The sequence below is a fragment of the Melospiza georgiana genome, chromosome 16 (assembly GCF_028018845.1).
Source record: "Melospiza georgiana isolate bMelGeo1 chromosome 16, bMelGeo1.pri, whole genome shotgun sequence".
NCBI lineage: Eukaryota > Metazoa > Chordata > Aves > Passeriformes > Passerellidae > Melospiza > Melospiza georgiana.
The window spans coordinates 15830370-15856537 of record NC_080445.1 but is presented as its reverse complement, the minus strand read 5'-3'; the positions used below and the strand labels follow the sequence as shown (position 1 = coordinate 15856537).

The following is a 26168-nucleotide window of genomic DNA, read 5'->3' as shown; positions in this document are numbered from 1 at the left end:
AGGTACAGTCAGGATCAAATAGAAGGAAAATAACCAAAGCTGGAAAGGGTCTTCCCAAGCAAGGAGCAGTCTGTTGGGAGAGAGAGGGTTTGGAAGCCCTCGCGGCCACGAGCGCACAGTCAGTGCTGGCTGCGCACAGCGCTCTGGCGAGCCCCGCTGCCGGTGGCACCCTTCCCACTGACCACGGTCCCGGGCACGAGAGTGCCTCCAAAGCTGCAGCCAGGGCCAGGAGCCAGCGAGCCATGCCCAGCTGTGCCCTGCAGGGACAGGGACAGTGACAGATGCCCGTGAGCCGCGCCAGCGATGCTCACTCACCTGCACAGCCTCTGCTCCCTTTGCTCTTGGTGCTCGGCTCACCCACTGCCAGAGCAGCAGCTCATCCCGGGGCGTCTCTTTGGGAGAGTCCCCGTCCCCTCTGTGCACACTCCCATCCTGAGCGGGGTCCCTGCTCCCATCTGCGGCGCCTGACCTCCTCAGCTGCCACCTCCGCTTCCCTCACCCATCACCTCAGGTTTCTCGTTTGCTCTGTGCTTGGCTCTTTTTTTCTTTTATTTTTTTTTCCTCCCAATCTTGTTTCTATAGAAACGAGATTAGCAGAGGGGGAAATAAAACAGCCCCATGTGACTCAGATTCCGACACTGAAGAATCTCCTGGTTGTGCCTGCTGTGGCTTTACATAACCAGGAGCCTGTGCGGGCTCAGATGGGGGTACCGGGCTGGGACGAGGGACACAGGGCCCAGCCAAGGGGAACCAGGCTCAGGTGAGCGGGATCAGGCTCAGGTGAGGAGCACCAGGCTCAGCTGTGGAGGAACTACAGGCAGAAGGCAGCGATGCCTCACCTCCACTTGCTTTGGGTTTGCTGTGACACCCCTGATGCAATGCAAGGTCACCAAACACTGCATGGCCCTGCCTCACTACCTGTTCCCATTGAGAAGGGCAGAAAGCAGAAGCAGGAATGGTGAAAACTGCTCTGAGTCTCACCAAAATCTCTGGGGTCCCCAGGTGAGCTTTGGAGGAGGAAGCCCCAAGAACCCCCATGCTGCCAGGCTGCTCTGCCCCTGCCCTCAGCAGAGGGAAAGCACTTTGGGCCACTGGTGTCCAACCTTCAGGGACTCATGGGTGACCAGGCAGGCAGTCTGCTGAGCTGCAGACAGACACATATTCCACTCTGCTGACATTCCTCCTCCTCAATCTCCCAAACCATGAGCAGTGCCCATGACTGGGGCACACAAACCACAAACTGAACTCTTCCATCACTGTTTTGGGGACTGACACAGGATGCTGCCCACAGGGACTCCCCAAGCCCAAACCTTAGCTCCAGGTGAGCTGGGAAGTGCTGAGGATCCTGCCTGAGGACCCCCATGTGTTTCCTCAGCTTGGGGACAGATGATGATTGCACGTGACCAGTGCTGCCTGCCAGGGTCACCCACCCAGAGCTTGTGCTGATGAACTCCTTTGTGTGTATGGCACACTGCACTTCTGCTGCACCCCACTCAGCCCCCACTCCCCAGGTACTGCCCAGGACTGAAAAACAGGCAGCATGCCCTTTTACTTGGGTACTTTTTATAGTGATAGGACAAGGAGAAACAATTTTAAAGTAAAAGAGGGGAGATTTAGATTAGATGTTTGGAAGAAATTATTTGCTTATAGTGTGGTGAGACCCTGGCACAGGGTGCCCAGAGAAGCTGTGGCTGCCCCTGGATCCTTGAAAGCATCCAAGGCCAGGCTGGATGGGGCTTGGAGCAAGCTGGGACAGTGGGAGGTATCCCTGCCCACAGTACAGGAGTGGAACAAGATTATCATGAAGGCCACTTCCAACCCAAACCATTCCAAGATTTCTAGGATTCTGTGAAATGGGAATCTAGGATGATGTCCACCAGAACACAGCAGTGAGGTGCCTTCCCCATGGAACAGCATGGAGCTCAGCTGGGCTAGCAAAGCAGCAGAGCATCTCTGGAGGTTTGGCTCCTACCCAAAGGATGGAGCATTGGCTTAGCCAGTTCCTCCAAGTCTCTGGTTTTCCTTTGGGATTTCAGTGTCCCACTTCTCAGGCTGACTCAGCCATGATTAGCTGGTGAGCTCTGCTGCTGTGACAGCCCCAGGCCTGCCTGCAGGATATGACATTAGGAAACCTCTGCTCCCCCAGGGCACACTGGTGTTCAAGGGGGTCTCAGTTCCCTCCCTGACAAGCTCAGGGCAGATCAGACAGAATGTCAGAGCAACTGTGGGCAGCCATACTGAGAGCAAGTGATGAATTCGGGCACATCCACTCAACCAAACTTCTCCATGAGCTGTCCCAGAGGGCTGGGGATGTGATGAGCAGGTTGGGTGGTGCTGCAGAGAAGGAGCTGCAGAGAAGGTTCATGCAGTGCTGAGGGGCTGAGCTGTGTGAGGGCCTGGCTCACCCACTGCTGAGGACACAGCTGCACACCCAAAGCACCCTGTGTGGTGGGACGGAGCTGGGGATGCCTGTTCTGGTCCAGCAGGGAGGGTGCTCAAGGGCAGCACAGCTGGGCAGCAGCAGCCTGAGGCTTCCCAAGGCCAGGGAGAGGGACCCCGGGGGTACTGCAGATGGGGAAAGAGTGACAGGACTTGCATGAGAGGGTAAGGAAAGAATGTAGAGGGCTCATCAGAAGGGAACAAGGAGAGATGTCTGACAGCCCTGGGATATGAGGCTGCAGCTCTAGACAAGTTGATCCTGAGACCCCAAACCATTCCTCCCCCTACCACAGCTCACCTCAACATGAGCCATTGTTCTGATTACCCTAAAACAGTAAAGAAAAGATGGGTCAGAGTGCAAGCCCCTGAAAACCACAGCCCAGGGCAGCCCCTTTCACTGGCCCAACACAGCCATGGTCACCGGGGAGTTGGGGAAGGGATTTTATAACAACAAAAGTCTCAGTGGTCACTGACATTTGCCAGATATTGGGGGCCATAATCAGTGCTTAAAGCCTGTCAGTGAGCACTGCTGTGCCAAGCCTGACTCTTCACAAGCCAAGCAGATGCAGGCACCCGGACTGATGCTGGGCTGGGTTCCCTAGAAAGGACCAAGCTGGGCTCTGCAGGTCCTGGCTCTGCAGCCAGAAGCTGGGCAGAGCAGATGGGATCCTCTATTTAAAGTGTGATAACAGGGTCACAGAAACGTCTGCCAGCAAAAGGACTTGGATACCTTGATCTAATTATAACTGGCATTATCAGGCTGCATTACAATTAGCAAGTCAGTGGCCAGTCTCTATTTCTGGTCTGCAACATGAGGCAGGTCGGTATTCCAAGGAAGAAGGAGAAGGGAAGCAGGGGGAGCAGGACGGAGATACCTCACAGTGTGTTAAATAAGCAGCACAGCTGCTTCCGAGCGCTGCAGACAGGCAGGTTTTATTTGGAGGGGCTTTATATGGAAAGCCAAGGAGAGAAACACAAGCCATCCCTTCAGCACAGCCTCCATCAGCCACCTGTGAGCAGCTCCTGCCCCCACAGCCGCTCCTTCCCCTGCTGCTGAGGGCTGTCCTCACCCTCCAGGGGAGCTCAGGGTCCCACCAGACCCGGGGTCCTGTGCCTCAGAGCAAACCCTGGCCCAGCTTGTCATGGAATTGTTAACGTGGGAAAGTCCTCTCAGATCATCCAGTCTGACCATACCCCAGAACCGCCAAGGCAATCACTGAGACATACCCCCAGGTGACACATCCACACAACTTTTAAATCCTTCTGGGGATGGTGATGCCACCCCTGCCCTGGGGCAGCCACTTCCAATGCCTGAGCACCCTTCCAATGCAAAAGCACCCTTCCATTTCTTCCAGTGAAGAAATTTTCCTTAACATCCAAACTTTTCTAAGCTATTTAGAAGCCAAATTGAAGCAGCATCCAGGAGGGAGCCCAACCACACATCCTATTTGAACCCCAAAGCCTATTCCCACCAGCCCTGTTCAGTGTTCAGCACCAGACCAGTCACTTAAGGACGGCTGACAGCAGCCAGAATCCCTGGAAATGGCTGGCATTTTAAGAACATCTTTTTGTTTTCTTTGAAAACCAGAGTTTTTTCAAACTTAGAGCATTTGATGCAAAGTATATGATGCTAATCCCAGCAGAAGGAACCATCTGATGAGTCCCAAATTAAAATGTTCCTTTGTTTTGGCTTTCAAACATTGCATTTTAATACTAATGCACAATCAGAATGGAAGGTAAATTTGCATGTCCTTCCCCTAAAAATTGTCTCTCAAAACAATAATTTTACTCATTTGCATTTTGACAATAACAACTGTCCCCTCTCTGACCAACATCTGTGCTGTGACAGAGATGCTGGGCACATGTGCCACAGCCTGGTGAGTCATCCTGCACCCCAGCCAGCCTGTGCCACTGGGGAGACTGGCCCTGCATCAGTATCATCTCCCCCCTGAGCCCACCCTTCCAGCTGGAAACCCACCCCGCAGGAGCCATCCCAAAGGGGCACAGCAAGGAGGCAGCAGGATGTGCTGCTGAGAGCCCACGAGCAGGGATGTGGTCTGAAAAGGGGCTACAGGGCCTTGCAAGAGGGGGATCCTGGAGACTATGTAAGACAGTCAGGAAGTTTCCTCTCTCTCCAGATTCCAAGCAATATTTAGGCTGGGATCTGTATACCTGTGCCATTGTCACATTCAGATCCTGTTGTTGCCATGTGGTGCTGTAAAACAGCTGAAAACTAGAGAAGGGTTTGGGGGTGCTGCTGGCTGAGAGCTGGACCTGCCCCGGCCATGGGCACTCAGAGCCCCCCTGGGCTGGGCAGCAGGGCAGGGGGATTCTGTCCCCTCAGCTGAGACCCCACCTGCAGAGCTGCCCCAGCCTGGAGCTGCTGCAGTGAACCCAGAGGAAGTCACAGAGATGCCCCAAGGGCTGGAGCCCCTCTGCTCTGAGCCAGGCTGGGGTGTTCAGTCCCAAGAAAAGACAGCTCCAGGGAGAGCTCAGAGCCCCCTCCAGGGCTTAAAGGGGCTCCAGGAGAGCTGGAGAGGGGCTGGGGACAAGGGACGGAGGGATAGGACACAGGGAATGGCTCCCACTGCCAGAGGGCAGGGCTGGATGGGATATTGGGAAGGAATTGTGAAGGTGGGCAGGCCCTGGCACAGGGTGCCCAGAGCAGCTGGGGCCGCCCGTGGATCCCTGGCAGTGCCCAAGGCCAGGTTGAACGTGGCTTGGAGCAAGCTGGGACAGTGGGAGGTGTCCCTGCCCATGGCAGAGTGGGGAACTGGATGGGCTTTAGGGTCCTTTCCAATGCAAACCATTCCATGATCCTATGATTGTACATAACAAAGATCCTTTTCTGACCCCCAACCATGAACCAGATCATTGACAAGGACCATTTCATGACTGGCACATACCAGTGTGCTTCACTCTCAAAATTAACAGTCTACTTTAAACCCCAAAATCCATCCATATACAGACAACAAATAAATAAAACCTACAAAATAACATGGTCAAAAATTCCTTTCCTTGGGCACAATTCCCATCACTTTGCTTGTTTTTAAGAATTCTATCATTTCCCTCTGAGATTGTTTTTAATGAAGATATCTATCACTCCTTCCTGAGCAGCAGGACGGAGCACTCGGGCTCTTCCAAGCAGGCTGTGTGAGCCTGATGGATTGTCCATGTGCCAAGTCAGAGGAACGTGCAGACTTGCTCCTGTCTTGCCAGGAGCCAGGTTTTCAGAATTCCCCTACTACCAATTACAGCTTTTATCCTAATTAAAAAGATAGCAGGGAAAACAAAGAAAAGGACGAAATCCAACGAATGTTTTTGTTCATGTTCCCTCAGCAAGGATGGGTGAGGAGGTTCCTGAGGGGTTCAGTCCTCTTGGGACCTTCACCCCTCTCCATTCCTGCCAGCTGAGCCCACACATGGAGAGGCAGCAGCACGCCGTGCTGGCAGCCCTGCCAAGCTGAGCCGTGCCCAGCCGTGCCAAGCCGTGCCATGCTGTGCCGAGCCAAGCCGTGCCCAGCCCCGCCGTGCCCAGCCGAGCTGAGCCGTGCCATACTGTGCTGTGCCGTGCCTCGCCGTGCCCAGCCCTGCCGTGCCCAGCCGAGCTGTGCCGTGCCTAGCCGTGCCCAGCCCCGCCGTGCCCAGCCGAGCTGTGCCGAGCCGAGCCCAGCCCGTGCCCGCAGCCTGCCCTCCCTGCGCGGGGACAGCCCGGGGCTGCGCCATTGTTTAGTCTGAGCGCAGCCCTGGCGCTGGAGCCGCCTCTTGTTTTCCATGGCCGCGCGTCCCACGGCGCTCAGGAATGGAAAAGCTTTGTTATTGTGGGCTGCCGGGAGCCGGGCCCGGCCAGCAGCGGCTGCGGGGATGTGCTGAGGGCCAGGGGGATGTGCTGAGGGCCAGGGGGATGTGCTGAGGGGCAGCCGGGATGTGCTGAGGGCCATGGGGATGTGCTGAGGGGCAGCCGGGATGTGCTGAGGGCCAGCGGGGATGTGCTGAGGGGCAGCGGGGATGTGCTGAGGCCAGGGGGATGTGCTGAGGGCCAGCGGGGATGTGCTGAGGGCCAGCGGGGATGTGCTGAGGGCCAGGGGGATGCACTGAGGGCCAGCGGGGATGTGCTGAGGGCCAGCCGGGATGTGCTGAGGCCAGGGGGATGTGCTGAGGGCCAGGGGGATGTGCTGAGGGTCAGGGGGATGTGCTGAGGGGCAGCGGGGATGTGCTGAGGGGCAGCGGGGATGTGCTGAGGGGCAGCCGGGATGTGCTGAGGGGCAGCGGGGATGTGCTGAGGGGCAGCCGGGATGTGCTGAGGGGCAGAGGGATTGCTGAGGGCCAGTGGGGATGTGCTGAGGGCCAGGGGGATGTGCTGAGGGCCAGGGGGATGCGGTGAGGGCCAGCAGGGATGTGCTGAGGGCCAGGGGGATGTGCTGAGGGCCAGGGGGATGCGGTGAGGGCCAGCAGGGATGTGCTGAGGGCCAGGGGGATGTGCTGAGGGTCAGGGGGATGTGCTGAGGGGCAGCCGGGATGTGCTGAGGGGCAGAGGGATGTGCTGAGGGTCAGGGGGATGTGCTGAGGGGCAGAGGGATGTGCTGAGGGTCAGGGGGATGTGCTGAGGGGCAGCGGGGATGTGCTGAGGGTCAGGGGGATGTGCTGAGGGTCAGGGGGATGTGCTGAGGGTCAGGGGGATGTGCTGAGGGGCAGCGGGGATGTGCTGAGGGCCAGGGGGATGTGCTGAGGGGCAGCGGGGATGTGCTGAGGGCCAGGGGGATGCGGTGAGGGCCAGGGGGATGTGGTAGGGCCAGGGGGATGTGCTGAGGGCCAGCCGGGATGTGCTGAGGGCCAGCCGGCCCAGCCTCCATGGATCAGCCCCGGCTGTCCCGGAGCGCAGCAGCGGCACCAGCGGGGACAGGAGCCGGCTGTGCCGGGAACACCATCCATGCTCGTGTGCCCAAGGGTGCCTGCAGGGGCTGCAGGGAGGAGAAGCATGGGACAAGGGTGACAGAGAACAAGCCTAGACCACAGAGGCACCGGGCAGCTGCTCATAAATGAACCCCTCAGCATCCCACTGGCCTCAGTGCTCAGGGACGGTACAAAGCAGGGCCAGGACATGTCTTTTTGGGTGATGGAGCACAGCACTGCAAGAGGCTGCCAAGAGGGGCGGGGGAGTCCCCTTCCCCAAATATGATAAAAAAAACACCTGGGCACAATCCTGTGTAACCTGCTGTAGGTGACACTGTGCTTTAGCAGGGCTTGGACAAGGTGATCTCCATAGATGCCTTCCAACTCCAACCACTCCTCAGTCCCACAGCACACACAGCCTGACCCATGGCTCTGCTGCCTCTGCACAGCTGCATAGCTGGAGGTTCTGGTGACCCCCAAGGGCACCCAATACCTCTCTGTTTCACTCACAAAGTTCCTCAAACTGGTAAAGACCTATCAAAGAAGTTAAGACCTATTAAATCCCAGTCTATGGAGGATCCTGGGCAACCAAAGGGAAAAAGGAGAATGGCAAAATACCACACGTCTGATTATGCGATGTAACACTGGTGCTCACCAACACCAAACAGGAAAAACTCACTCAAGTACTTTAATGGTCAGAAGAAGGCAACCATAAAATGCCACTGTGTTACCCTCTGCGGTTCTTCTTAGCCCTGTTCTGCCCTCTGCGGTTCTTCTCCTGCAGAGAGTAAGTGATTATTAGGGACAGCTGGGCCCACACCACAGAGCCCACTCCATTGCCAGCACCTCCTGGTCCCAGGATGGGCTGCAGGAAGATGAAGAGCTGCAGGGGCACCTGTGGAACTTGTGCCCTGTCACCTGGGTGGATCTGGCTGGGGGTGCAGACCCTGCAGGCCGCAGTTCCAACCACATCTGTCCATGCCAAACCAAAACGTCCCTCTCTGGTTTTTCCTCAGGATTTGTAAGCATGTCAGAATTAAACCCCAGTCTCCTGGGCTCATTGCACGGCTGCAGGAACCTGCCACTTTTTCTTTTCTCTGCGTCCCAGTTCTTCCCAGTTCAGTGAAAATCCCTCCCCACCTTGCCCAAGGCACTTCAAGACTCATGGGGATGCAGGAGGCTGCTTAGCAGCCCTTGAAATAATGGGGACCAGGAGAATGGGAAACACATCCCTACAGGCAAACCATGGCTTCTTCAAACCTCCTCCCAATCCAAAACCTCCCTTGAAAAGGCACGACAGGGACTTACAAAGGTCCCTCTTGCAAGAAGGGGAAAAATGCAGGAGAGAAAAGCCCTTGGCGTGCCTCCCGCGCAGCCGGCTCCGGCCCCCGCGGCTGCCATGGAGGTTTGAGGGACTTGAAGGGATTTGCGACGCAATAAAAACATTCCTGCTTGCAAAGCATGAAACCCCAAAAGTTTATGGGAAACCACTGTCTTCGGGATGTCTGCATATCTTCAGGCATCCTGGGAGCTGTAGTTCAAAGAAACCAAGAAAAAGCAAGCAGCCAATAATGATGGTTTCTGGATGGAGGTTGTGTGACTATTGGCTCCCGCACGAAAGCCTGAATTTCTGGGATGTTGAGCCCATTTCTGCAGCCAAGTGAGAGGAGAGCTCCTTGGAGGCTGAGGCACGAGGGACTCCACCCCACAGCGAGGGAGAGTGAGAGGCGCCCAGAGAAGGGAACCCAAAACCCAGGTATTGATGACTGGGAAGAGGAATGCACTGCAGCAGAGGCCAAGACGGACAGGCCAAAGCCATTTCCAGGGCTGAGAGCCTGGCTGGAGCACGGCCTCGCCTGTGAACTAAAACCTCTGTGCCTCAGTTTCTCCATAAACTCTTATTATACCCCTATTTCCAAAGGCTGCAAGATCTTTGCTGTTTGAACACCTCTGGAGAGCTAAACTCCTCAGAAGGCAGCTGTTCACACTGCACCAACAGCATTAAATCACCTCCAGGCCCATTTCCTCTGAGCCCATGAAGAACAGCTGTGCCAGCCAGGCTGCTGAAAGGCACTTTATTCCCACACAGACACCCTGCATGCAGGAGTCACCTCCCAGCAGGAGAGCCAGCAGCATGTGAGTGACGCCCTCAGGGTGAGGCACTGCCCATCAGCACAATTGTCACACCTGAAATGCCCCGGGGTGCAGGGGCAGTGGTGGGGGACAGAGATGTGAGAGGCTGTGCCTCATCCTGGACTGAGCATGGAGTGATGCGGGAGATACTTTCATTTCCAGCTGAGGAATGCTGCAGCAAAGACCACCCACAGCCTGGGTGAAGCCAGCGCTGGAGACATGAGCCAGGCAAGTGACCTTCCCACAACCTGCTTTGCATCGTGGGTTTGGCCTTCACTGCCCCGTGGCTGCGCAAGGCCCCGTGTGACGAGAAAACATCTCCCCACCAAGGCACCACCACAGGAACCACGGGGACAAACCCACAGCATCAGCCCTGGCACCAGCTGCCACAGCCAGCCCCAGCCTGGTGTGCTCTGCTGGCTGCTGTCAGCCTGAAGGCCTCAGAAGGGCTTTCTGACACTTGGAAAGCAAAGATAAACCACAGCAGAGTTTGTCCTTGGGGAAGACCTGTAGTCCTGAAGAACAAAGAAGAGGTGGAGCATTCACACAGGCAATACCAGCATGGATGCTATTCCATGGATGTTCTCCAGCTGCAGCATCATCCTGCTCCAGAGCAGAGTATCTTGCACATTGGTGCCAAAACCACACATTGGTGCTCACCAAACACTGCCCATGGGGTGGGAACACCACACAAGGCAGGTCCCCAGGACACAGCACTCTTCTCACCTCACTGCCACTCCATCCAGGCTGTCACAGAGCTGGGCTTTCAACTCCTCAGCACCACTCTGGTGTGGCGAGGCAGCAGGTCCACACCACACTGCAGCCCAGAGCTGAGTTTCTGGAGGTTCTGCAGACAGACACCTTGGCTTTGCAGCGCTGAGCCCTCTGCTCTGGAGAAGAGTGACTAGAATGTTTCTGGGCCAGCTGTGCCTTCCAGGCAGTGGAAAGGGCACCCTGAAATGGTCAAGGCCAGGGCACATAAGCTGGAGACCTACCAAGATTTAGGACATCATGCTGGTGCCTCTTGCTTCCTTCTCCTTGACTGTCAGACTCACACAGCAATTCTGATTTCTCCTGAAACTAAGTCCAGACTGACTGAAACCACGCAGTGGACACAGCCAGCTCCCTGCTCTGAGGCTCCCAAACCCCAGGAGATATCCAGAGGCCATGGCGTGAATGCCAGCACCTGCTCCACCTCTCCCAAGGCACTGTGGCCTTGCAATGGTTGTCCCTGCTCACTTCAAACCTCAGTTTGGAGCCCTTGTTCTGTACCTCAGAGCTGATAAAACTCAGCTGAGGAAGATTGTGGGAACTCAGCACATCACTCCAGATGGCCAGAGTTGCCGAGATAACCCTGGGGGGGGGGCTCGGAAATCCTGGAATGTTGCCAGAACAAACATCACTGGTGTTGGATTTTGACCCTGCACGGGATGTGCCACCTGTATGAGGACAAGAGGATCACTTGGGGATGAGTGGTGAAGGAATTAGTTATTCACAGGGTGAAAATACAGGTTTTGGGATTTTGGTACAGGGGGTTTTTAGGAGACAAGATGGAGGAATTAGGGTGTGTCTTGTCCTTCTTCTCTCTTCTTCTTGTCACCCATCTTTGATGGTGATGCTGGCACTTAGGGATTGGTTCACATTAAATCTGCACTTGTTAATAAGGGTAAAAGGTATTGGAAGGTAAAGGTAAATATCTTATATGTAGTTTTTAGGATAAAAATAGACGACCGCTCAGTGGGAGGTCTGCCCAGGGCTGTCTTGCTGGGCAGACCTCTGTCAGGCTGGGAGATGACTTTGTAGATAAAAAATAATAAACAATATTGAAGACCGAAAATCTGAAGAGTGCACTCGTCCTTTGGAGCGCGGGCTGTCCCAAGGCCATCCTACGCCCGACCGGGCAGAGACAAAAGGCCAAGAACAGAGAGAAGATGGTGGAGCCTTCAGCAGCAGAGCAGATGCTCAGAAACCAGGACTACCTCCCAGACAAGCCCAGCCAACGCATGGCATGTGCCTCTTGCACTGCAGGTCTACTCCTGCACTGCCTGACCCTGACAGAGCCTTTTCATGGCACCACAAGCCTCAGGAATGGACATCTTGAAAGCAGAACCTCAGGGAGAGAAGAGAGGAGCAGGAAGCTCCTGGTGTTATGGGCCATTGCAGAAAGGAAAAGCAACCATCTGGGTTCAGAGCACCTCTCAGCAGCTGGAGGAACACACAGGCACTGCTGTGGTTTGAGGCAGGTTGGCTCAATGCCCCCCAACAGGTACTCTGGGCCTTCTGCAGCCATTTCCCTTTGAATTAACACCGCTCCTCAGATGTGACTGACAATGCTGACGTCTGGCTATTGTACCAGGAGTCGTTCCCAAAGCTCCTGTACCTTTTTCCAAAAGAGCCAAAGCAGCAAAGGGTTATTAACCAGGGAGACAGCGAGCACAGGGAAGGAACGTGCTGTTCTTTGACAGGAACTGTGCTAATGAACGTTATAAAATTAAAGATCAGGAAAACCTCAATGACAACTTCAGCCCTAGAAATGCTGCCATTCAACCCCAAGGAGAACAGCCAAGAATGAAGAAAGTTCACTGTAGATTCTGGGTCCACATTCAAGAACTTTCTCCTACAGCACCAGGTTATTCCATTAAAGCAGAGTCTGGCTTTAGGCTCATCACAGAGGCCCTGTGCTAATTCGGGGTATGAAATCAGCCAGCCACCACCCTATCCTGATGGAAAGCAGTTAGGTGACAGCTGAACCAGGACTTTGCAAACCACCAAGAGCACCATGCAGACATAAATCTCTGTCCTTTCTTTCAGCACATTCCTTGGGGACGAGTGGCCCTGGTGTCCTTTCTCCTCACACCTCCTTGGAGCTGGTTAATCCACAGAGAAAAGGAGCTGCCACACCATGATGTTTGTGGCCTTGCAAGTGGCTTTCAGGTTTGCTTGAATGGTTTGCTTGGAAACTTGAGTGGTTTTCAGGCTTCATCTCCTCGGCCACTGCAGGGACTGCTTTAACAGGAGCAAGTCCAATGAAACCCTTCAGCATGTGCTCATCTCCCAGGTATGAGCAGCCTGTGGAGATCGGTGCTCCAGAAAAACACTTCCCTGGATGTGATGGAGATGCCACCACCAAAGCTACCTGAGTAAGACCTCCCAGGGCTGCCTCTCCCGAGGAAAAACAGCAAACCTATTTTGAGTACCAACCTATACTTGAGGCATTTAAAAACAAGCACAACTCACTCCGCTCTACAAAATAACAAAAATCCTGGAAAAAACAGAGCACAAACTGTGCCTTCACACAGGCCCCACCAAGCGTCAGCCCAGGCTGAGCAGAAGCAGCTGAGTCCAACGAGAGTCCCATTTTCGAGGGAACATTAATGCAGCCCTGGAGCCGGTGATGACAGGTGAGCTCTGGGCTCCTGGCTGTGCTGGGCTCAGTGGGAGACGGGGCTGGAGTCCCTTGGGATGGAAGCTCTAAATCAGGAATGCAAACATTGCCCCCCTGCTCAGCAGAAGGCTGCACTCAAAGTGAGCCCTTGTCTGGGACAGCCAGCGAGGCGATAACAACAGCTCTGCCAGAGTCCAAAATACACCCGCAACTTGTTTGGAATTATTTTGTGCTTTAAAATATGCTGAAAAATTTCCATCCAGCCTGGCTGTGGAGCTGCAGGAGGAGCCTGGGGTTTGTTTCCACATGCAGTGATGCTGATCTGAATTTCTCCCCATGGGTAGTGCAAAGAGAGAACTCTCAGGGAAGGCAGTGCTGAGAGGAGAAGGGGACAAGGAGCCACCCAGGGTGCCCTGGCCGTGATTTTGGGTGGGGACAGCACAGTACCCACAGCAGGGGCTGTAGCGGGTAGCGAAGCACCCATGGACACATCAAGCTGAGCTCAAGCACAGAGGGAGATCTGCTCCCTGAGAGGGCAGCACAGCCCCCGCCGGCGCTGGAGCCTCTCGCTTGTGGCTCAAGTCAAGGCAGATCCATTACAAACAAACCTGTGGGAGGGAGAGGCAAAGAAAGAATCCCTCGAGGAATCTGCAAGGCACTGGAGGAGCTAAAAATAACCATCACCAACAAATCAATCTAGAAACAGAAAGCTAAAATCCCTAATAATAGAGGGTTGCCAGGTGGAGGACGGAGGTGCCTGGCATCCTGTGCTCTGGCTCTGCCCACCAAAGATCCTGCAGAGAGTGGGGGCACAGGAATGTGGGACTGAGGGGGCATCGCTGCCTCTGCCTCCAGCACACACCAGCCCCCATACACAGAAGCATGGCATTGTTTCCCTGCTGTTTCCTACCATTGGGGTTTCAGATTGTCTCTCAAGATGGGCCAGCTAACTCCAAGGAACCAAGGTGCTTCAGCCAAACTGCCCAATCCCTCCTCCACTCCATTCCAAGCTCCAGAAATGGAGCCAAATCTTGTGTTCTTTCCAGTTCTGGTCACCATCTTTCCCACATCCCTCTGGTGAGATCAGTCTGATCTTAGGATTCATCTCTGTATCTATCCGTGCTCGGGTCTGACATTTCCCCCCAACCCCAGACTCCTCCAAGGATGCATATCCCAATCCAGGCCTTCTGGCCCTGAACATGTGCTGTCACAGACAGAAACCTCAGAGTGCAGGTCACCACCATCCCACAACGGGAAAGTAACAAAAACACTCTTGGAAAGTGGACAAAGGGCTCTGGATGGCAACTCAATTGCAATGTGAAATTCAAATGTGAATTTTAGGACTTCACAGGACCAGAAGAAAGGTCCTGGATGTGCTAAGTCAGCAGGGTGGAGGAGCCCTGGGTTTGTTCACCAGGCACACAAGAGAATTCCCAGCTTGCTGGAAGGTCCCAGCACGGGGGCAGAGAGCTGCTCCTGCCCTCCACATCCCCAAGGCCAGGAGGGAAGGATGCATCCCGGGGGGATTGGGAGAGCCCCCCATGCTCGTGCCATCCCCAGTCCCAGGCTGCCATCTGCACACCACGGCATGCCCAGAGCCGAGCAGAGCTGTGCCATGGGGGCTGCACCCATCCTTGTGCCCACCTCAGCCCTGGCACAGCCCCCTGGATCAGAAGGGCAGAACTGGAGGGACACGAGGCAAGGACAGGCCAGCCGGGAGCAGGGACAGGAGGAAATTCGATGTGCTGCCCATGCCTCCCCCAGCAGGGCTCAGCTCGGGTAACGAGCGCTGCAGGAAAGGGGACGCTGCTCTCCTGACACCATACACGCTGCTAATCCCACGGCTTTATCTGTCACTTTATCTGTCACTTTATCTGTCACTTTATCTGTCACTTCCGCGCCGGCTGCGGGACCCAGCCCCATCCTGCCCGGCTCCCTGCCTGCCTCCCCATCCCCGCTCCTCGCTCCCTCCTTTGCCTTACAAACTCCAGCAGGGGAAAAGGGTGTTGACAGGGTGTTTGTTAAAGCCGACGAGCTGGGAATGAGTGGGAGACTCCCCAGGCAGTGCTCCCAGCTCTCCTGCCACAGAGTCCTTCTCTGGGCTGGGAGGGAACGGGACAGGCGCGGGGCTGGGGACTCACCCGAGGGGTCGATGCTGACACAGTGCACCCCTGCGAGGGTGTAACAGGTTTAGCACTGGGCAAGGAACTGTGGAAGCACAGGAGCAAAATTCCCAGTGGCCACCAGCCCCTCCTGGGTGCTCCCCTGCCCTGCTGCTCCCTGCAGGGACCCCCACATCCCCCACGTCCCCCATATCCCTCATATCCCCCACATCCCCCATATCCCTCATATCCCCCACGTCCCCCATATCCCTCACATCCCTCACATCCCCCACATCCCCCACATCCCCCATATCCCTCATATCCCCCACATCCCTCACATCCCCCACGTCCCCCACATCCCTCACATCCCTCACATCCCCCATATCCCTCATATCCCTCACATCCCTCACATCCCCCATATCCCTCATATCCCCCACATCCCTCATATCCCCCACATCCCTCATATCCCCCACATCCCCCATATCCCTCATATCCCCCACATCCCCCATATCCCTCACATCCCTCACATCCCTCATATCCCCCACATCCCTCATATCCCCCACATCCCCCATATCCCTCATATCCCCCACATCCCCCATATCCCTCACATCCCTCACATCCCTCATATCCCCCACATCCCCCACATCCCTCACATCCCCCACATCCCCCACATCCCCCACATCCCCCATATCCCTCATATCCCTCACATCCCTCACATCCCCAGCCTCCAGGGACCAGCAGCTGGCCCTGACATCCCCATCCACACCTCCTCTCTGGCTGTGAAGCAAGGGCCCTGGACATGCCTGGAGGGATCTGCCCAGGGACACAGACCCCAGCCCGGGGTCCCCATGGCAGTGCCACCCAGGCCAGGGCCAGCTCCTGCCCGGGAGCCCCAGAGCAGATAACCTGCTCTGTGCAAGTGTGGGGCATGCAGCTCGGCAATAGCCCAGCTCTCCAGCTCAGGAATGTCCAAATAAATACAGAAATACATAAAAAGGCCATAAATAAGGTTGCCTGAGATGACTGTTTGTCTCCCCCTGGCCAGGACCCCTGCTCCCCCGCTGCTGTTTGCCTTGGCAGATGACAGCTGGGTAATTTGTTTCCATTGCAATGAAGTCCCAATTAACTGGAATAAACTTTTTACACTAAGTGTGTTTGTTTAACAAACTGGCTCTTTCAGAGCCTCACCGAGACCTGATTGATGCATTTGAGGGGAGTGGAAACACGCTGGGTGCTTGGACATTAAAGCTGCAGTGTCTGAGCAGGCTGGGGCTGAAAGGGCTCTCTCTGTGTCTGGGAAATCAAAACTGACACCTCTGATGTCTGGACTGGGACAGGGATTTCAGCGTGGCCTTCGTGTACAAATATTGGCAGTTTCTCATTTGCCGGGGCTGACAGCCCCTCCCGTGTCATTGCTGGGCATTGCTCCACTCTGCTGGGACAAGGTGGGATCCAGCACTGCTGGGATGCACGTGGTCCCTCCTGGGGACACCACTGGGGGCTCCAGCCAGCCATCAAAACCCCAAAGAAAGGTGAGATTGACTCCACAGAGCACTCTCAATGAAGCAGAGCCAATGTGTGCAGAAGCAGCCACGCTCCTCCTCCCAGCCCTCTGAGATCAGCCCCATGGCTCATGGAGCCATTGATTCACAGCAGCAAGGCCAAGATGGTGAGAGACCAGTCTGAGATGGCTGGAAACTGGTTGGGAGTCTGAATCTGCTTTCTGCTTCACACCAGAGTTTTCAGCAACACCCTCCAGCCTAGGGGAGGTGAGAGAACAGAGAAACGTGATAAAAGCCCAGAAGCAGAGCCCTCAGAACCATTCAGGGATGGAAATGGCAAAGCCAAGTGGACAAACTGCACAACAGGGGTCTGGCACAACGGGGGGCCAAGGCAGGCAGTGAAGATGCTGCCTGGACACATCTGGAGGCTGCTGTGCCTCCTTTGGGAGCATCGCTGCTGGGAGCACCCTCAGGACAGCAAACCCAGCCCCACATCTGCCAGGAGGTGGCCTGGGATGGAGAGGGACAAAAGAGGAACACCGTGGGGAAGAGGTGACCCAGCCAGCCCTGGCAGTGGTGCCAAAGGCAGGCACTAAGCACCGCTGCTGGCTCTCTGGGATGTCCCAGGAGAGGCAAAGCCATGGCACAGCTCCATGGCAGAGCCCACGCCAGGAGCAGCCCCACGCTGGAGCTGTGTTCCAGCTGCCTGCTGAGACACTGCATGAATAATAAGCACTTGTGGAAAACAAAGCACTTCTGACATCCGAGGGGACAATGAGAGCAGCTGAGCTTTCTCTCCCTGGGTGCTTTTTCCTTCCTACCTCAAACTACAAAGGAAAACCTCCAACAGACCCTGCTTGAGAACTGTCAGCTCCAGAGGTGTTCTGGAAGCATTCGCTGGGAAGGTTTTTCTATTTCAAATCTAAAAATGAGAATTTGCAGGTCCCAGAGCTCCTTTCTTCAGCAAGCAACACACACATTTCCATTTGCTGTGGGGCAAGGTGGTCTGTGGGTTGAGCTGATCTCCCACAATCCATCAGGAAAATGCTCCAAAGTTTGCCTGAAGTCAGCCTGCCAGGGCTGTCCACAGCTTGATTCAGTCAAGTCTTTAATTTAGGTGTAAATACAATTATTCATTGCTCCATGCCCTGGCACAGGGTGCTCAGAGCAGCTGTGGCTGCCCCTGGATCCCTGGCAGTGCCCAAGGCCAGGCTGGACAGGGCTGGGAGCAGCCTGGAACAGTGGAAGGTGTCCCTGCCATGGCAGGGCTGGAACAAGATGAGCTTTAAGGTCCCTTCCAACCCAAACCATCCTGGGATTCCATGATTCTTCAGTGACTCTTATCAGCTCATCCTACATTCAGGATGTGCTGAAGCCACCAGAGGCAGAGCTCTGCACTCTGCCCAGGCTCCCTGTGCAGTCCATGGGGAGGTAAGAATTCATCTCCCCATAAATTAGATGGAATGTTGGTCGTGATGCCATTTCACATGATGTCCCAAGCCTGAAGAGACAAATAAGCACCCTCACCCTTATCCCTTCCTACTGCACAGCCACCACACCACCCTGAATGCTGTGTCTGCCAATGCCAGAAAGCTGCAGGGAAGCTGAAATCCCTGGATCCCCCTCCATGCCCTGTCAGGATGCAGGACAGACAGAGCCTTCCCTCCTGTCACACCCTCAGTGACACTTTCCCTGAGCAGATCAGCACTGTTCCCATGCCCCTGCAGGCTGCCCAGCACAGCCCAGCCCTGCCTGATGATCCCTCCCAGGGGAAGAGCTCCAGGATCTGGCTGATTGCTCACACAGCCTGAGACTGCCCCTGTATCCCCGGGAGTGCTCCAAGAATGGGGTTTGGAGCAGCCCGGGACAGTGGAAGGTGTCCCTGACATGGCAAAGGGGTAGAACTAGATGATCCTTAAGGTCCCTTCCAGCACAAACCTTTGTGTGACACCCCAGTGCCACAGCCCAGCTGTCAGTGTGGCCCTGCATGGAGGGAAAACACCACAATGGTATTTGAATAAAAACCCAGATTAATCTGAGGCTGCTCCAAGCAACTGTACCAGAGCCCTGCTCGTGCTGTGCTGAGAGACAAAGCTCTGAGGTGATGTGAGGCAGCAAGGTGGAGAAGGGAGAATGAGGAAAGGGCAATTTTCCCTCACGAGCAGAAACTCAACACCCTGGAGCTGCTGAAGGTGATGGCAGAGCCTGCGTGGGAGGGTGCCAGGGAGTGCAGGGGAGGGCACTGCACACTTACACTGCACACCATTGTATGCTGTTCTTTGGAATTACAGATCTTTTAGCAGTTGGTGCTTGAATAAACTCATATTTACCTTCTCACCAAGGACTGGGGCGAGGCACGGCACATCATACCTAAGCCAGCTGCAGGGGCTCAGCCTTAAAGGCATGATCCCAATGGATAAGGAATAATGTGTTAGCACACTGGGAGACTCCCAGAGCCAGCAGTAAAATTATGGAATCATGGGGAGGGTTTGGGTTCCATCTATCTCCAACCTCCTGCCATGGAGTGCAGAATAGAGTGGTCAATACAAATGAAATATTACAATATATAGGAAAATTATTAGGGAAACTAAAGAAAGGGAAAATGTGTGGCTGGACATGGAAAATCTGCTATTGAGGGCCAAACAAAGGCTAGCAGTAGGTCTGGTTTTAAGGATCACTGGGGCTACTTTAAAGCAGAGTCTGTTCAAATGATGCAGCAAAGGAAAACATCATCCATATTTATTCCGTGTTTGGAAAAAAAATGTGAGTAAACTAATTCCTAGGAGAGATGAAGCTCTCCTGAATCATTAGCATCCATGTGTCTCCAATGTGGCCAAATGGCACCAAGCAGCCAGCACAGCCAACACATACCCAAAAGCTGGGGAGAGGTTTCTGGGCAGTGCTGCTTGTTTTGAGCCAAGTTCAGGTTACCACATCCAGATGGAAATGGCTCCTTCCCCCCAACATTCCCACCTGGCAGTAAGGGTGACCTAGTTACCAACCAACCAGCCAGCCTGATACAGGACCCAGAAGGCAGGGCTCATCTGGAATTAAATTAAGAAATAATTAAAGGATGTAAGTTCTAATTAAAGTCAGTCGGTGTGTCTTGGTGGAAGAGATCGTGTCCAATGAGCCTGATGTCACTCTGTAATGAACCCTGGCTGCACAGGCAGAGCTCTCAGTGCTCCCTGACACTCTCAGCTCAGAAGATGGGGCTGTGCTGCCCTAATCAAGCACTTTAAATAGATTTAGAGGCAGCTGACAGGTCTCACACACGAGGTGTCAATGGGGAATCGTTAGCCAGGCTCCACAGGGAACACACCAGCCGATATTTCCATTGATGATCACATGGAAATACAAAATCCTCACTCAAAAAATTAGCGGGTGACAGGAAGATTGATGGAATGGTAAATATTGATGAGGAGAGAGGGAAATGCCTGGTAATGCTGAGCCCATTCAAACCCTGTACATGATAATGCAGCCCAGCCTGGGCTAACACAGCTCAGAGAGGGATTTCAGGCTGTATTTCTGAACAGGGACTGGACCCCAGACAAGAGGGAGCCCCCAGAAAGGGTCAGGGGTCACCACGGGTGAGCAGCCCAGCACAAGGCTCTAATGTGATGCTGTGGTGAAAAAAGCTGATGCAGTTCTTAGGGGAGAGCAGGAGAGCTGCACATACTGCACTGCTGGGACTGCCACTGCCACTGCTGCAATTAAGGTGTCCGTGTTGAAAGGGGACATTAAAACAGCAGAGCCTGGAGGGATGAGTCACAAAATTGATCTGGTGGCTGGAGAAAACACCATGCTGTAAAAGATTTGAGCTATATTGAGTTTATTGATAAAAATATGCCACCCATCAAAAACAGAGTGGTGCCAACTGCTGTTATCAGTGAGAGGTGGCAGGAGGCAGGGACTGGGAAACAGAGCCCAGCAAATTCTAGTGAGTGTTGGGTCAGGATTAGATACATCTCAGGGGTGCTCAGAGAATTAGGTAACTCTCAGAAGGCAACCAAAACCTCTGCAGGAGCTTGTGGGCAATTCATATCCCTGCAGCACATGGGAGGCCAAAGGAGTGATCCAATAGACCTAAATCCCACCCAAATGAATCCCAGCAGACAACTGGAGCTCCAGGGCTGGCTCCTGCCATGCACAGGATGAAGGCTCAGGAGGGCTGTTCAGTGACTTTAAACTGACAGAAAGCAGGTTTGGAGTAAATGCTATGGAGGAATTGACCCATGTGAGGGTGGGCACAGGGTGCCCAGAGCAGCTGTGGCTGCCCCTGGACCCCTGGAAGTGCCCAAGGCCAGGCTGGGCAGGGCTGGGAGCAGCCTGGGACAGTGGGAGGCGTCCTTGCCCATGGCAGGGTGGGACTGGATGAGTTTTCAATTCCTTCCAACCCAAACCATTCTTTGACCCTATGAGACAGTCCTGGCCTTGGGGAGCTGGGGGGCCACTGAGCTCCTCAAAGCAGAAATTCTGAGCTGCAAGTCCAGGTACCTTTGAGGAGTCCCCCATCAAGTCCTGTGCCAGAAGCAAAGCACGAGGGAAAGGATCCCTGTGTCCTGGAGAAAGCCCAGCAGGGAGTGCTGGCAGCAGCTCAGGGAACTCCTCTCCCACTTGTGCCTTCTGCACCCGGCCGTCCTTGGGACCAACAGCTGCTGTGGGTGGCAGCAGCACCTCCCATGGCTGAAGCATCTCTGCCTTGACTCACTGCAGCAAACAGTTTGCTCTCTTGCTTAGGGGAGAAAGCAGGCTCGGTTATTTGTTAAAAATGCCCATCTTCCTACGCTCAGTTCCCTTCCCATGATTAATGCCAGGCGCTGCAGTCGTGGCAGGGCTCCTGTGCCAGCCTGAGTGCTGAGCTGGCAGCACCAGGGGGAAGGCAGCCCCAGCTCAGGGCAGGCAGTGCCATCCCCATGTCCCCACCAGTGCCATCCTCATGTCCCCACCAGTGCCATCCTCATGTCCCCACCAGCGGCCCAGGGAGCCCCAGTGCCCCCTGTGCTCTCTCCTCCTGGAAAAAGCAGCAAGGACAGTGAGCCCAAGGTGAGCAAGGAGCCTTGTGCTGCCCAGAGGCTCTGCAGGGGGACAAGGGCTGAGCCCAGACCCTGCTGGCATTTCATGGCACAGAACCCCCTCAGGGAAGTGCACAGGGCAGGGGAACACACACCCTTCAGCTGGGACAACAGCAAGCATGACAGAAAGACTGTGAGTCCTTTTGTGGCAGTGCTGGAGACAGGGAATCAGGCCCAGGCAGGTTTTTAATTGGAATGGAATTGAAATTACAGGGGGGACAAAATTCAACCCTGCTTTGGTGTAAAGAAAGGGGCTGGGGGATCAGGGAAAAAAGCCCTGCAAGTTTCTATGACAACTGCCACACTAAGAGCCTACACTGCAACCTCACTTAACACATTAAAAGCTGCAGAGAAACAATGAAAGCCTAAACTTTATTTTATACCAGGTGCAGGAGGGCCATTCCCAGGGGAGAGCAGGCACAGGACTGGGCTTGGTCCAGTGCTCCCATGGCCTGTGCATCCAGTGCAGGCTGGAATGAGTTCAGCCAGCCCCAGAAACCCCTCCTGCTGTCCCCTGGGCTCCAGGGACCACTAAAACCAAATCTTGTCCAAACCCTTCTTGGGCCAACATATTGAGTTCTGGTTATCAAGGGTCCTGATGCCATCCAGGGTATCTGTATCCTGAAAAGCCATGGATCCAGAGTAGTTTGGGTTGGAAGGGACCTTAAAGCTCATCTTATTCCAAGCCCCTGCCATGGCAGGGACACCTCCCACTGTCCCAGGCTGCTCCCAGCCCTGCCCAGCCTGGCCTTGGGCACTGCCAGGGATCCAGGGGCAGCCACAGCTGCTCTGGGCACCCTGTGCCAGGGCCTGCCCACCCTCACAGGGAAGAATTTCTCCCCAATACCAAATTCAAATCTCTTCTCTTTTACTTTAAAACCATTCCTCTTTGTCCTATCACTCTCTGTCCTTGTAAACAAGACACTCTCCCTCTCTTTGATAAGCTCCTTTAAGTTCTGGAAGACTGAAATGAGGTGCCACTGAAGCCTTTCCTTCTCCAGGTGAACACCCTCAGCTCTCCCAGCCTGGCTCCAGAGCAGAGAGCCAGCCCTGGAAGCGTCTTTGTGGCCCATTCTGCGTGCAGAGCATCCCTCCATGATCCTGCAGGCCCAGAGGGCACAGGAGCCCAGGGCAGGCACTCTCTCCCAAGAACCAACAAAAGGGAAATGAGAAAGGGCAGTGTTCACCCAGACCTCAGCAGAGGGGGGTTTGGGACAGTTTCTTGCATCACTGAGTATCCCCATGAGTATCCTTTATGGAGAGGTGGTCTTGGCATTGCTTCTGCTACCCCACAGCTCCCTGGTGTCACTGGCACTATCTCCCCACTTCCCATCAGTGTCTCCTCCCTCTGCTCAGCACTTGGAACCTGAGCTCCCAGCTGAACAGCTCTCAGCCACCACAGAAGTCAAACACTTCTACATGTGTGTGATTGTCATCATTCCTACAGCAATAATGTCTGAGGGAGGGAGGCACTGAGATGAGAACCTGGCTTAGGAACACATCACGCTCATTATTATGGTCCTTAATGCTTCCAAAATGTAAATACTGATTCCTAGAGCCTTTAAACCACCAACATTTTACGAGATAATGATTCAGCAAGGAAACACTTTCATCTAAGTGCTGGCATGGCAAGATTGGAGTCTGGGAGATGAAATGTTGTGCTGTAAGGGCCAGGTGACAAAGAATTAGCTGTGGAGACAGCCCTGTGTAATGACTCTGAGACAGCAAACAGGAGCTGCTGCTTTCTGGGAGGTGCTTTCAAAGGCTCCTCCCGTGTTTGCACTTCTGAGCCTGGAGGACAGAGGGTGGGGCAGCCTTTGATCCCAGCTGGAGCCAGAGCCACGAGGTGCTGCCCCAAAGGGCTGTGGGATGATCCTGTGGGACCCTGTTGTGGGATGATCCTGTGGGATGATCCTGTGGGACCCTGCTGTGGGATCCTGCTATGGGATCCTGCTGTGGGATCCTGCTGTGGGATGATCCTGTGGGACCCTGCTGTGAGATCCTGCTGTGGGATCCTGCTAGTGGGATGATCCTGTGGGATTCTGCTGTGAGATTCTGCTGTGAGATCCTGCTGTGGGATCCTGCTGTGGGACCCTGCTATGGGATTCTGCTGTAGGATCCTGCTGTGGGATCCTGCTGTGGGATAATCCTGTGGGATCCTGCTGTGGGATCCTGTGGGATCCTGCTGTGGGATGATCCTGTAGGATCCTGTGGGATCCTGCTGTGGGACCCTGCTGTGGGATCCTGCTGTGGGACCCTGCTATGGGATTCTGCTCTAGGATCCTGCTGTGGGATCCTGTAGGATCCTGTGGAATCCTGCTGAGGGATGATCCTGTGGCATTCTGTGGGATCCTGTGGGATCCTGCTGGTGCAGGGCACACTCTGAGCCAGCCGGTCTCTTCTGCAGGGCCACCACAGCAGGGGACAGGCGTTCAGGATCCATGGAGAGCATTTTGTCACTGCAGCTGTGTCTCTGACACCTCAGAGTGCCTGGCACACAGTCCCTGACAGCTCAGCATGGGGGGAAGGAGGGCAGCTCCCAGGGACACTTTGTTAAGCTCAGGTATTTCAGTCTGCATTTGCTAGGGGGCTCATGAGTGTCAGTACCACCAACATCTCTTTCTGCTTTAAAGAAAATGAGTTCCTGACACTGAAGAGCAAATAGGTGCCAGGGGCAATTAGCAAACACACCAGACAACTTCAGTTCCTGTCAAGGGACTGCCACCCAGCCCTGCCAGGAGAGTTATTACCTCCTGTCCCAGGAAAGCCTATTCCTGTCCCTGAGCATGGTGTCCTTGCCCCTGGGTCCTCAGCCAGTGGCTCCTCGCTGCCTTGACAGAGAAGTCAGGGCCCTGTGTTAGAAATCTGCAAGGAGCTCTGGAAGCCTGGATATTCTGACAGCATTACAGCTGTATCAGCACCTTCCAAAAGTGGGGTGGCAAAGGAGTGAGCAGCTCAGGGGCTGGGCTGATACCACCCCATCCCTACAAACTCTGGTCAGATCCCAGGCAGAGCAGAGTTGCAGCCAGGCCCTGCCATGGGCCCAAACTGCATCAGATGAGAGCTGTTAGATCAGGATAAAGCATTCTGACATCTGAACACAGTGCTTTGGAAGCACAGGAAGGCACCTGTACCTGTTCATGTGGGATGGCTGGAGCAGTCAGTGCAGGTGAGGGTACTGTGCACACGCTGACTGACAGCTGCACTTGTGGCCATTCCCAACATGCCAGGTTCCTCTCTCAGGTATTCCAGCGACAGGAGCTCTTTATGTGCCACTGCTGGTCCTTCCTTGGCTGGTCTCTACCCCTTTCAGTTCTCAGCTGATGTAACTTTTCTTAAGATTAATGCTTCATTATTCTAGGCTCAGGCTGCATCCCTCCATTTCCCATGGCAGAGGGAACATCACCTCCCAGAGCAGAGACCAGGAGAGCCAGCTCCTGCCATGGGCCAGCTCTTCCAGGAACATCCACAGCACCACCACCGAACCTTTGCAAGCAGAGGGCGTCCCCCAGAGCAGGCAGCAGCTCCATTCTGGGCACCTCTGACTACCTACAGCTGAGGTCCACCTGCACTGCAGCTCCCTGTGTGCTTTCACTGCATCCTGGGGCGATCTGAACCTCGTGGGTGGACTGGGAGGAGGGGAAGGGCCATCAGAGGCTGATGGGTGAGGATGGACACATCTCCATGCCCTTGATCAGCACTGGGATGCTCCAGGAGCTCAGGAACACCCTGCCTGAGACAGGAACTGGGAGGGGAGGACACATTTCCATTTCTGAAGGGAAGAGGTAACAAAGGAAGGAAAGGAGTCACTCCAGGAGACACAAGGCAATTCAGCAGATGGAATATCTGATGTCCATTGAGGAAGAGGGCACCTGATTAGAGAGAGTGAACATGGCAGGAATGGAGCAGGAGTCACTCCCAGGACAAGCAGTGACAAACTCGCTGCTGAGATTTCTGGCATGTGTGTCTCCTTCTTCTGCTTTCAGGACCAGCACTGCTGTGGGAGAGCCCCAAAGCTGACACATGAGCAGGAGGGCTCTGACCCTGCTCCTGCTTTGGGGGCAGGTGAGCCAATGCCTCAGAGCTGGCAAAGGAAAAGCAGAAGCACAGTCAAGTTTGCTGTGGCACATGGGAGCTGCAGGACAGCTGCACACTGCCAGGCTCCTCTCACTGCACAGATGTGTCCAGGAGCTCCCACAGCTGGGCTCAGCTCCTGCCAGGCTCTGGCTGCTGGCCCAGGGCTCAGGAGCTGTGATCTGGGCTCTGGAGCTGCTGCACAGGAGCTGAGCTGTCTCAAGTCCCCAGCAGGGCCACCCAAGCTCTGGCATTTTCTAGCAACCCTTCTCAGATGAGAGAGATGAGCTCCAGCCCTGGCAGAAGCTGAAGGGCTCCAAAGAGCACCTGGTGCAGCCTTGCAGATGGGTTCAGCAGGCACAGTGTGGCATCAGCTGGGGGATCAAAAAGCCAGATGGGATGGGGGCAGTGGTACCAGGCCACAGCACAGCCACAAACTCACCCATCACAACCCCTGAGGAGTGTAAATGGGCACTAACCAAAGTCACAGTGTTATGACCAGGCATGTCACAGCTGCTGGGCCAAACCATGGAGGTCCCATGGCCTCGTGGCACAAAGAAACAAA

The 26168-nt window shown here is 54.8% G+C and overlaps 1 protein-coding gene across 5 annotated transcripts in view; it reads right to left on the bottom strand.

Annotated features, from left to right (window-relative positions):
- LOC131090189 (ankyrin repeat and fibronectin type-III domain-containing protein 1-like) overlaps nt 1-26168 on the bottom strand; it is a 200240-nt gene that overhangs the window by 50232 nt on the left and 123840 nt on the right. For 2 of the 5 annotated variants that reach the window (XM_058035384.1, XM_058035385.1), the window contains exon 1: nt 316-601. The exons of the other annotated variants lie outside the window; for them this stretch is intronic. The gene's annotated coding sequence lies outside the window, so the exon portion shown is untranslated. Of the gene's footprint in view, nt 1-315; nt 602-26168 lie in introns of those variants that run through there. 5 annotated transcript variants of the gene reach the window in all.